At 32.9% G+C, this 7,849-nt stretch overlaps 1 pseudogene; it reads right to left on the reverse strand.

The window, feature by feature from the left end:
• Window positions 1–1,896: 1,896 nt before the first annotated feature.
• Window positions 1,897–7,611, reverse strand: LOC146940659 (uncharacterized; annotated as a pseudogene).
• Between the last annotated feature and the right edge of the window lie 238 nt (window positions 7,612–7,849).

Raw genomic sequence — 7,849 nt, forward strand, 5'->3', positions numbered from 1 at the left:
TGATTTCAATAGAAACTGTTGAAGATTCGGAAGCATGGCTATTAATGAATTGATTTTGATCACCTTCTTCCATTAATTAAAGGTCAAGAATATTTTCTCTTCAATGAAACACCGTTTTATGTTAGCCCCAGCATTTGATTTCTAGAAATGATGCACAATTGGTTTCTTTAGAATCCCTACCATCCTGGCCAATTCCCTGGCTGCAATGGTGTATAATAAGCCTTCAAAAGAAGTACAAAATTTCCATCATCATTTGAATACTAGGATGATTCATGCTAGAATTAGCTCATGAAATGCAAACATTTGAATACTATATACTGTTATTATCTTTTCAGTGCATGCTGCTGACCTTGTGGCAGAAAAGACAAAGGAAGGATAAAAAGGAATTATTCAACAGTAGCAGCAGCACACTTCTAAAAACAATAAAAGTGAACACTAGCAGCATTGGTATTTGGTTGCTCAAATTATCATTGTTGGATAACAAATTATTTTCAAAGTTTGATATCAACAATAGAATGCAATAGTATTAATACCTGAAGTTATGAATTAAAAGGAAAAAAAATTAGTACTCACAGTATATAAACCAAAACGATTGAATGTAGTACATAAACAAACTAGCAATGAGGCGAAAATGATACGTGCAAGAGGATTGGTGCAGTTGGAACAAGGATAGACAGTAGCAAGTTTGTTTTGGATTGATAATCGGAACAATACAAAATTGAATTAGGACTGATGCATAACAATGGAATTACTTTTGAGTGACTGAGTTGGCTATTGAAACATAACATAGTACTACGAACTCACTAACAAAATTTCAATTTCAGCTACAAAGAAGCTTGACACAAGAAACTCGTGGAACCTACTACTTTAAATTTGCTTGTAATTCATACACAACAACGTTTACCAATATGGAAAATTAGTAGATATCATTTTTATTAATTGTACAAAAAAAGGGCTGGTTGTTGCAATCTTTGAATCAACTCAAACAATTACTAATTACTAAATGACAACTTTTCATCTAAAAGATGGGTTGTTCTTTTTTACTAAACACAGTTCCAATAGGTTCTTGTTGAACGACAGTGTCAAAGTTTTTAATCTCCAACATAAGGGATTGAGTCTTGCAATTATTTTAATGCTTGAATAACAATGTAAACAAAAGCTGGCAATATGTGGCGATGGAAAATGCTAGTGGTAGGTATTGCTACAAAGGATGAATGTGTTTATGTATTTGTTATGCAAGATTGCCAAACTGAAGCAATAGTTAGGTAAAGTCGTGGAACCTATATTTGATTTAAGTATATACATTTAGCACTTAACACATATATTGATCACTAAGTACTTGTTTTATATGAGAATCATGGCATCATATATGCTCTATATCTAGAAGGATCATATCTACAATATTATTTTCACACGTGTGTAGAGTCACGAAAATTGTAAATTTCCTTCTGTTTACTTTTTGAAACGCTCTAAAGAAAATTGACTCGCATACATGCATAAAATTTGAAAATTTATTACGGCTTATAGGATGAATGGGTGGGGAAGGAACATGTTTAGAGTGATGAAAACAGACAATCAATCCATGACGGAATAATTGCGAAAGTTGTAAAGGCTATCGAATTAAGATTTAGCTATACTACTGATCTATATATAACATGTACAAATGCACTCTTTTAAGCAAGGCATATTTAAAATATGGATGACCTAATAGCTCACAAGTCAGAGGGAAACTCACTGACTCTAGCAAGGCCAATTATTTTGAATGCTGACATTGCCATCCATAGATTTGAGACCAAACAACGTGTTGTTATTATTTACAGCAAAGCATATATTATAGTTAGCTTGAAGGCAAAGGAAAGCATGACTTCATGTGACATATATATACTTACACTATGATAACTCTTCAAATCAGAATAGGTTTTCTACCGTAGGGATCAGATGTTACATCCCTCCCACGGTATATATTTCAAAACTCTGCCAATTATGAATGAGTATCCTACAACATTTTTGCACGTCAAAAGAAACGTTCACATTCCATGAAACAAAACCAGAGCATTTTTATGAACTTTACTGTGAAATGTATTATTATTGTTATTAAAATAATAGCTATTAATGCACAACCGGATCAGTAACAAAATAATACAAATGGAAGTTTTCATTTTCAACAAGAAAGAAAAGGTCTAAGTAGTAACATCTGAAACATTAAAAAAAAAAAAAAAAAAAAAAAGCTTACACCAGCACTTCGAGATAGTAGCTTACAAGACATCGCCCAAAGAGGAGTTTCCTATCATTGTCATGGGGACGAAAATGAGGCGGTGCTATTATTTTTCTCAAAGATGGCCTTGAAAATATCATCCAAGAAACTATATCAGCAGACACTTTATAACAACATCGCAAATTAATCTCTCTCAGATGTGTGCAGTTTTCTACCACTTGCCTCACTCCCTTCTCGATGACTTTGTAACAACGTTCCAGGTCCAGTTGTAGAAGCCGAGGGCAAATCTTTGAGATATCATACAGTACTTCATCATCGATTCTTGAGTGTGACAAGTTCAGCACCTTCAGACTGGAAGCTTCAAAGTTGATTGAAAATGGCTTATCTAGTGGGATGAAGGCAAAGTACAAATGCCTGATTTTACGACATCTGTTTAGAAGTATAGCAACACCTACTTGAGATATGTAATGGCAACAGGTCAAATCAAGAAGTTGCATATTAGGAAACATGAGAGAAAAAATGTTGATGTCTTTGTCTTGCAAACGTGAATTGAACGCCAAATAGAGAGACTTGACTTGATGGTATAGAACGGAATCCATGGAGGAGGGTATGGTATGGGACCAATTCCAATATTTGTTGACTCCATTCTGATCTCAGTGAGCAAAGGACAGTTCTTAAGGAGTGCAAAGAAGGCTGAATTGCTGAGCTCGAAACAACCACTCACATTTATAGACACTAAATCACCAAGAAATGCACACAGGTCAATGAAAAGTTGATCATTCAAAAACTTTGCACGTTGAAGATCTAGATGCTGAAGAGATGGACACTTTGACAAGAGATGAGAGATGCCGGTGTAAGTATAATGGGAACAACATTGGAGGACAAGTTTGGTCAAAGGAGGAGGTTGACGTGCTAGAGAGTAAAGCAAGGAATCAGTAATACAGGAGAAGGACAGATCAAGACAAGTTAAGCGCCTCAAAGTGGCGAATGAATCAATAAAGTATGAGTTAAGGTTTTCAATTTCTTTTGCTTCCTTAAAGTCCGAAACGGATAAAGAATTCAAAGTGGGTCTGTGGCGGATAGCAGAAGCAATACCAGCATGTGTTATGAGAGGGCATCCGAAGATAACCACCTCTTGGAGAAACTCACAGTTCATACAAAGTTGAAGAAAGGAGGAATCATTAATGTAGAAATGACCAGAGAGATTAACCTTAAGGAGTTTTGAAAGCTTATGAGTAAGAAGGTTGAGGGCATTGTTATAATCGTCGGCTTGGTCATAGGATAATCCACCCGGGGAACTAATATCCAAATGTTGAAGGAAGAGGAATGAATCTGCAATGAAAGTAATATCAGTAAATTTGAGAGAAGCAATATTGGAACAAGTGAGAGAGGTCAAGGTGTTTTTGAGAATAGTTGGAAACCCTAGTGCAGGAAAGGTGGGGTGATTGGAGAGGTTGAGGGATGTGAGGTGGGGAGAAGAAGGGGGAAAACGAGAGAGAAGTGCGTTAAGGTCACCGCGGAAGCGGGAGAGATCAAGGGAGGTGAGGTTTGGGAACCTTTGGAAGAGGCGATGGATTGGTGATGGATTGTAGATTAATGCAAAGGAGTACACAGAATGGTTTGTGATGGAGAGGAACTGTTTGGATACAAGGGATAGAGTCTCTAAGCAATCATTACCATTGTTGACGTTATTGTTGTTGAGGAGTTTCGATAACACATATTCTGGTGGCACTTTGGTGACATAATGTGTGACATTAAATCTGGGCCACACAACACACACCTTTGTGTGGCTCAGATTTAATGTCACCCATACAACACATTTGGGCCACACAACACAACCCTTTGTGTGGCCCAGATTTAATGTCACGGTGACATTATGTCACCAAAGTATTACCCCACATATTCCCAACAATCGTCAGGTAAATATTATGTATTTACCGTTTATAAAGTTGAACAAGTTCTTTTCAATACAAATCTCTATTACAAAAAAATTAACCAAGATTTATTTAACAACAAAAATCCATAGCATTCATATTTTTGGTTTTACTAGAATACATCCATCCATAATAATATAAATACATTTCATTTCAAATCAAAAAAATGTTCATCACATTCAACAAAAATATTCAACAATGATCTTTTAGCAAAGATTAATTAGTTATCGGTAGAGATACCAACGATTATTCATCTATTACGCCTTATAAACATTTCAACTTTATATCATATTATCTATGTCCATGGATATTCATTTACATCCCTAATTGTAACGTAAAGCTTTTGATAAGAAAGAGATTGTAAATCATTAGTATACTTATTATTTTATGCAAAAAAAGAATCAAATACTTTTATTATAAATTAAAAGAAATTGATTAAAAAAGAACATAAACCTCATCTATCCTAGGAGAAAAAAATGTAGTATTTGGTCCACCAAGTGATTTGTATCTTAGGGGATGACCTATTTACAAAGACTATTATGTTTTGCTACATATGGATATGTTTGTTCGATTGTTTCAAACTTTATTATCGGGATTAACTTTTTTAGAAATTATAATCCCGATAATATTATTTGCTCAAATGTTTTTAATAAATATTATTTCAAGAAAATGGATTGTTGTCATTTATTTTTGGGAATAAATCACTACCAAAAATCAATCAATCACTACCAAAAAAAAATTTTGGGAATAAATTATTCAATCCATTTAAACATAAAAAAAAAATAGAAGAGTGGTGTGTAAATTTTATTCTGGGAAATAAATAATACATGATGATATTATAAGATCATGTGTTCGAATAAAACATGAGAATGCAACAATGTTAAATATTTTGAGAGAGAGTTTTGTCATCTATTACAATTTTATCCGACTCGATGAATTAATTTTTACAGTTATGCGGAGATGTACTCAGTTTGCACAAAAATAACACATGACATTCTATACTACTAACTAGTACTAGCCATTATTCCTAAAAAAAAAAGTATTTGTTGTTATTATTCCTATTCATGTTTTTCTTTTTAATTTAACTAATTTTAAAATTGAAAACAAATCTTTTATAGCAAAAAACAATTTTTTTTAAAAACACCAGACACCCCATAGGTGATCATTAAAATGATTAAAATCAATATATATTTATTGTGTTTGCATTAAAATGATTAAAAACAATGTATATTTATTGTGTTTGCATAAAAAAATATGTTTAATAGTTAAATTGAGCATCTAAGAATAAACGTGATGATTAAAAACAATATAGTCGGATTAAATTTGAATATAACACTAGTTGTCAACCCGTGCTTCGCACGGGGTGGATTGCTTTTTTTTCGGATAATTTTGTTGGCAATCACATTTGTTAACGGTTAAAAGTGAATTGATTGTGAACATAGATATTACATGCTTATAAATATAAAAAATCATGATCCATAACATATCAAATAATAGATAGGTCTGCCATAAATGAAACCGAAGTAGAAGTTATACAACATAGATTCTAAAATAGTGGTGTTTAATGGATTACAAAGTTAAATTTCCAAAACGGCCTCATCATCTTCAACCCCAAAGGTAAGCACATTCACCACCTAAAGGTTTCTCGGCATTTTCCCTGCCAATAGTTATCTATTAGAGAAAACCATTTAGTTAATCTAACTATTTTTTTTTGTTGTCATTAATAATTTTTTTATTGTTGTCCAGTTAATCTGAATATAATAATGATGTTTTTTTGCCATGATTGAGTCACACTTGAATTCCAATCTGGTTCCAGGAGTGTTGCGATTACATAAGCAAAATCTTTTCCATCCATTTTCGATTATAGATGTGGTAATATTTGTTTCAGGGTCATTTATGAAAAATAATTTACATATTGTAATTGTGTTAGCGGTACCACATAGTCTTAAATATCTTTTAAAAAATTTGTTACGAAGGAAAAATGAGCAAATTACTGAATATTCCACAGACATTAGAAATATTTACCAAAATTTGTTTATTGCTAAAATTTATTAGTATTTGAACCTGAGTCGCTACTAAAACAATAAATTGTCAAAATACAACAACATTGTGTTGCAGAAATTTTGTGGATACCGTCCTTGATTACTGAGTTTAAAAGTGAATTTCCAAACTCCTATCACTTATTGCGACAACCTAAGTATCATATCCCTATTACATAATGCAGTGCTTCATATTTAGGACCAAACATATGGAGCTCTAAATCTTTGATGAAGAGAAAGTAGCCAATTAGGAATCTCATAGTACATCATGTCCCTGCTGATCAAAATACAGTTTACTAATCTGAGACAAACCCATGGTGTTTGATAAGTTTCCACTTGATCGAACACCTTGAGTTTGAGTTGAAAAATGGAAAATGGACAACCAAACAATAGAAGCATCCAAGAGCAATGATCATCTCTTAAAAAAAAACAATGAATCGTTTTGTGGTATAAGGAAAGGGATCAAGGACCCTAAGTGCAAGTCATGTAGCTCTTAAAAGTGTTGAAAATGAATGAAAAGAATAATAAATATGTTTGAAATTAAAAGAACAAAATGACCATAGAATTTAGAAAAGGGAAACACCAGTGATAAAGAGGTTCCTCATTGAATTCATGTTGGTGTGAGTTGCAATTTTTTCAGTCAATTTCAAAAAGTTGAAGAAAATTAGAGGGACTAAAATAAAAAGTTGGTATATTTAACCCTTTTATGGATTAATTTCACTAATGAAAGCTACATTTGAGGATTAAATTAATCGATGAAAGATACATTGATAACCAAATCGATTGACGAAAGATGCATATATGTATGTTTTCATACGATCAGAGACTATTGTGACAACCTCTCACATATTTAAGGACCACAAAGTATGTTTGTTGTGTTATTAGAGAAGTTTTAGCTTACAATTAACTGATAGGAGAAAGAGAAAAAGGCTTAGCCATGAAAAACCGGAAAATATATTTGGTGACTTATAACTATATCAATAAGATTAAATATTCGTCTTGTATTAAACACAAAATAAAGAGCAAGAATTGGTTACAAAATTTTTCCATCAAACAATGGTGGAACACTAACTTCAAAATCTCCTTCCGGCATCTGCAACACCTTTGCAATAGATGGCCTAATAATTGGATTAGGGCACAAGCACCACAGTCCAACCATAGTCATTCTCTCAAACCTAATGAAATCATTAACAACTTCAACATCATGGCTAAGAATGTCTATTAGTTTCCCCTCTTTTGCCCAATATAGAACCCAATCTATAAGTATCATGTCATCACCACCTTCTGTTCCATCTTCAACTTGATGCAATTCAATGTGCCTTCTACAAAATAAGATTTCAAGTAACATGACACCAAAGCTGTAGATATCCACTTTTGCAGTGATAGGTGCATTTTTGAGCCATTCTGGTGCCAAACATCCCATTGTCCCTCTAACATTTGTGCTTGTTCTACTTCTGTCTTTCATTAGCAGCTTGGCCATTCCAAAACATGCTTTAATTTTGAGCTATAGTTTACTTGCAAAAAGTGATATGCAAGAAAGTGTACGATGGTGTTTAAACTTGGAATGAAGAGTTACAATTACAAAATTAAGTACTTGCTAGATCAAAAATACTGCTAGTATAAAAATTCTATTGTGATAATATATGTATATGATATTTTTT

Source organism: Medicago sativa, chromosome 3 (genome assembly GCF_051527215.1).
Source record: "Medicago sativa cultivar Bolivia chromosome 3, Bolivia_mono, whole genome shotgun sequence".
NCBI classification, from domain to species: domain Eukaryota; kingdom Viridiplantae; phylum Streptophyta; class Magnoliopsida; order Fabales; family Fabaceae; genus Medicago; species Medicago sativa.